Here is a 5,306-nt window from a genome sequence, read left to right on the forward strand (position 1 = left end):
CACTAATGCCCCGCCTTCAGGAGATTGAAGCACGTCACAGTCATTCAATCATTGAATCCTACTCAGAATACCACAGACAAGGTTTAGACCTTCCGGATTCTCTTGAATGCCGCCATCAGTCTAGCTTATACCACGAAGATTCCGATTAAAGAACCCAAGAGATAACTACTTAATCTAAGGTAGAACGGAGGTGGTTGTCAGTCACACGTTCATGGTTGAGAATGATGATGATTGTCACGGATCATCACATTCATCCGGATTAAGAACAAGTATTATCTTGGAATGGAGGCAAGCATGATTGAATGAGAAACAGTAGTAATTGCATTAATCCATCAAGACACAGCAGAGCTCCTCACCCCCAACCATGGGGTTTAGAGACTCATGCTATGGACGAAAACGTGTAAAATGTCATAAGGTCATCAAAAGGTTGCATAGCGTACTGATACAATGTCAAAAGATCCTATAAAATAGTAAACTAGTGTCCTAAGGTTTACAGAAATGAGTAAATGACAGAAAAATCCACTTCCGGGCCCACTTGGTGTGTGCTTGGGCTGAGCAATGAAGGAATTTCGTGTAGAGACCTTTTCTGGAGTTAAACGCCAGTTCTCATGCCAGTTTGGGCGTTTAACTCCACGTTTTATGCCAGTTCCGGCGTTTAACGCTGGAATTTCTGAGGGAGACTTTGAGCGCCAGTTTGGGCCATCAAATCTTGGGCAAAGTATGGACTATCATATATTGCTGGAAAGCCCAGGATGTCTACTTTTCAACGCCGTTGAGAGCGCGCCAATTGGGCTTCTGTAGCTCCAGAAAATCCGCCTCGAGTGCAGGGAGGTCAGAATCCAACAGCATCTGCAGTCCTTTTTGGTCTCGGAATCAGATTTTTGCTCAGGACCCTCAATTTCAGCCAGAAAATACCTGAAATCACAGAAAAACACACAAACTCATAGTAAAGTCCAGAAAAGTGAATTTTAACTAAAAACTAATAAAAATATACTAAAAACTAACTAGATTATACTAAAAACATACTAAAAACAATGCCAAAAAGCATACAAATTATCCGCTCATCACTGGCCATTAGTGACAGACGCAAAAGAATCAAGGGATTCTATTCCAGTAGGCGCAGGAACCAACCAGTGATTAGCCGTGCTGTGACAGAGTGCGTGAGCGTAGTTTTCACTGCGAGGATGGGATGTAGCCATCAACCATGGGTGATGCCTCCAGATGATTAGCCGTGCGAGTGACAGCCGCATAGGATCATTTTCCCGAGAGGATTGAAAGTAGCCACCACTGATGGTGAACCCCTATACACAGCTTGCCATGGAAAGGAGTAAGAAGGATTGAGTTGAAGCAGTAGGAGAGCAGGCGTCCTTGAGCCATACAGTATCTCCATTCGCTTATCTGAAATTCCCACCAATGAATCTGCATGAGTATTCTATCCCTTTTATTATTTATTTTCTTATTTCTATTTTCAAAACCCATAAACCAATTTAATCTGCCTAACTGAGATTTACAAGATGACCATAGCTTGCTTCATACCAACAATCTCTGTGGGATCGACCCTTACTCACGTAAGGTTTATTACTTGGACGACCCAGTACACTTGCTGGTTAGTTGAACGGAGTTGTGAATTCAACCAGTGCCATAATAATGATTTCATACAAAATAGTTAGAACATTGATCACAATTTCGTCCACCAAGTTTTTGGCGCCGTTGCCGGGGATTGTTCGAGTATGGACAACTGACGGTTCATCTTGTTGCTTAGATTAGGTAATTTTCTTTTCAAAAATCTTTTTCAAAAATTTTTCTTTTATTTTTCGTTTTTTTTCCAAAAATGTTTTTCGAAAAAATTAATAAAAATACAAAAAATTAGAAAATCATAAAAAATCAAAAATATTTTGTGTTTCTTGTTTGAGTCTTGTGTTAATTTTAAAGTTTGGTGTCAATTGCATGCTTTAAAAATTTTCTTGCATTTTTCGAAAATCCCATGCATTCATAGTGTTCTTCATGATCTTCAAGTTGTTCTTGACAAGTCTTCTTGTTTGATCTTGATGATTTCTTGTTTTGTGTCTTTTGTTGTTTTTCATGTGCATTCCTGCATTCATATTTTTCATGCATTAAAGATTTCTAAGTTTGGTGTCTTGCATGTTTTCTTTGCATCAAAAATTTTTCAAAAATATGTTCTTGATGTTCATCATGATCTTCAAAGTGTTCTTGGTGTTCATCTTGACATTCATAGCATTCTTGCATGCATTCATTGTTTTGATCTAAAAATTTCATGCATTGAGTATTTTTGTTGTTTTTCTTTCTCATAATTAAAAATTCAAAAAATCAAAAAAAATATCTTTTCCTTATTTTCCTCCAAATTTTCGAAATTTTGGGTTGACTTGGTCAAAAATTTTTAAAATTAGTTGTTTCTTACAAGTCAAGTCAAAATTTCAATTTTAAAAATCTTATCTTTTCAAAATCTTTTTCAAAAATCATATCTTTTTCATTTTTTATATAATTTTCGAAAATTTCAAAATTATTTTTCAAAATATTTTCAAAAATCTTTTTCTTATCTTTATATCAAATTTTCGAAAATTAGCTAACAATTAATGTGATTGGTTCAAAAATTTGAAGTTCGTTACTTTCTTGTTAAGAAAGGTTCAATCTTTATGTTCTAGAATCTTATCTTGTAATTTCTTGTTAGTTAAGTCAATTTTAAAATTAAATCTTTTTCAAAATATCCTTTTTCAAATATATCTTTTTATCTTTTATCTTATCTTTTTCAAAAATTTTATCTTTTTCAAAATTTGATTTCAAAATATCTTATCTTTTTCTTATCTTCTTATCTTTTTCAAAATGTGATTTCAAATCTTTTTCAATCAACTAACTAACTTTTTGTTTGTTTCTTATCTTTTTCAAAACCACCTAACTACTTTTCCCTCTCTAATTTTCGAAAATTCTCCCTCCCTTTTTCAAAAATTCTTTTTGTTTTAAATTTTAATTTTCATTATATTTTGTCTTTGATTTTCGAAAATTACTAACCTCTTTTTCAAAAATTATTTTCGAAATTTCTCTTCTCTTCTCTTATTCTATTTAATTATTTAATTACTAACACTTCTCTTCACCTCTCCTCATCCAAAAATCCGAATCCATCCTTCTTCTTTCTTATACCCCTTTCTTCTTCTACTAACATAAGGGAATCTCTATACTGTGACATAGAGGATTCCTTTTTCTTTTCTTGTTTTCTTCTCTTTCATATGAGCAGGAACAGGGAAAAGGGCACTCTTGTTGAAGTTGATCCAGAACCTGAAAGGACTCTGAAGAGAAAATTAAGAGAAGCTAAATTACAACAATCCAGAAATAACCTTTCAGAAATTTTCGAACAAGAGAAGGAGATGGCAGCCGAAAATAATAATAATAATAATGCAAGGAGAATGCTTGGTGACTTCACAAAGCCAACATCCAAGTTTGATGGAAGAAGCATCTCCATTCCTGCCATTGGAGCCAATAACTTTGAGCTTAAGCCTCAACTAGTTGCATTAATGCAACAAAACTGCAAGTTTTATGGACTTCCATCTGAGGATCCTTATCAGTTTTTAACTGAGTTCTTGCAGATCTGTGAGACTGTAAAGACGAATGGAGTTGATCCTGAAGTCTACAGACTCATGCTTGGATTCACAACCTAAGGATAGCCTGGACTCCTGGGATAAGCTGGTCACTGCCTTTCTGGATAAATTCTTTCCTCCTCAAAAGCTGAGCAAGCTGAGAGTGGATGTTCAAACCTTCAAACAAAAAGATGGTGAATCCCTCTATGAAGCCTGGGAAAGATATAAGCAGTTGACCAAAAGATGTCCATCTGACATGTTTTCAGAATGGACCCTATTAGATATATTCTATTATGGTCTCTCTGAATTTTTGAAAATGTCATTGGACCATTCTGCAGGTGGATCTATTCACCTGAAGAAAACGCCTGAAGAGGCTCAAGAACTCATTGACATGGTTGCAAACAACCAATTCATGTATACCTCTGAGAGGAATTCCGTGAATAATGGGATACCTCAGAAGAAAGGAGTTCTTGAAATTGATGCTCTGAATGCCATATTGGCTCAGAACAAAATGTTGACTCAACAGGTCAACATAATCTCTCAAAATCTGAATGGATTGCAACATGCATCCAACAGTACTAGAGAGGTAGCTCCTGAAGAAGCTTATGATCCTGAGAACCCTGCCATGGCAGAGGTTAATTACATGGGTGAACCTTATGGAAACACCTATAACCCATCATGGAGAAATCATCCAAATTTCTCCTGGAAGGATCAACAAAAGCCTCAACAAGGCTTTAACAATGGTGGACGCAATAGGCTGAGCAATAGTAAGCCATATCCATCATCTTCTCAGCAACAGACAGAGAATTCTGAACAAAATACTTCTAATTTAGTTAATATAGTCTCTGATCTGTCAAAGGCCACTTTTAGTTTCATGAATGAAACAAGATCCTCCATCAGAAATTTGGAGGCACAAGTGGGCCAGCTGAGTAAGAAAGTCATTGAAACTCCTCCCAGTATTCTCCCAAGCAACACAGAAGAGAATCCAAAAGGAGAGTGCAAGGCCATTGATATACTCAACATGGCCGAATGCACAAGGGAGGAGAAGGACGAAAATCCTAGTGAGGAAGACCTCCTGGGACGTCCTTCAAGCAAGAAGGAGTTTCCTATCAAGGATCCAGAGGAATCTGAGGCTCATATAGAGACCATAGAGATTCCATTAAATCTCCTTCTGCCATTCATGAGCTCTGAAGACTATTCTTCCTCTGAAGAGGATGAAGATGTGACTGGAGAGCAAGTTGCTCAATATTTAGGAGCTATCATGAAGCTGAATGCCAAGCTGTTTGGTAATGAGACTTGGGAAAGTGAACTTCCCTTGCTCATTAGTGAACTAGATACTTGGATTCAGAAAACTCTACCTCAAAAGAAATAAGATCCTGGCAAGTTCTTAATACCTTGTACCATTGGCACCATGAGCTTTGAAAAAGCTCTATGTGATCTGGGGTCAGGGATAAATCTTATGCCACTCTCTGTAATGGAGAAGCTGGGGATCATTGAGGTACAACCTACCTTGTTCTCATTACAATTGGCAGACAAGTCAATGAGACAAGCTTATGGAATAGTAGAGGACGTGCTGGTGAAGGTTGAAGGCCTTTACATCCCTGCTGATTTCATAATCCTAGACACTAGGAAGGAAGATGATGAATGCATCATCCTAGGAAGACCTTTCCTAGCCACAGCAGAAGCTGTGATAGACGTCAACAGAGGTGAATTAGT

The 5,306-nt window shown here is 36.9% G+C and overlaps 1 non-coding gene across 1 annotated transcript; it reads right to left on the reverse strand.

Annotated features, from left to right (window-relative positions):
- Positions 1 to 3,744: 3,744 nt before the first annotated feature.
- On the reverse strand, positions 3,745 to 3,848 carry LOC112764458 (small nucleolar RNA R71). Its single transcript, XR_003183206.1, has one exon. It is a non-coding gene; the product is annotated as a small nucleolar RNA R71 (small nucleolar RNA).
- Between the last annotated feature and the right edge of the window lie 1,458 nt (positions 3,849 to 5,306).

The sequence above is a fragment of the Arachis hypogaea genome, chromosome 2 (genome assembly GCF_003086295.3).
Source record: "Arachis hypogaea cultivar Tifrunner chromosome 2, arahy.Tifrunner.gnm2.J5K5, whole genome shotgun sequence".
Classification (NCBI taxonomy): Eukaryota; Viridiplantae; Streptophyta; class Magnoliopsida; order Fabales; family Fabaceae; genus Arachis; species Arachis hypogaea.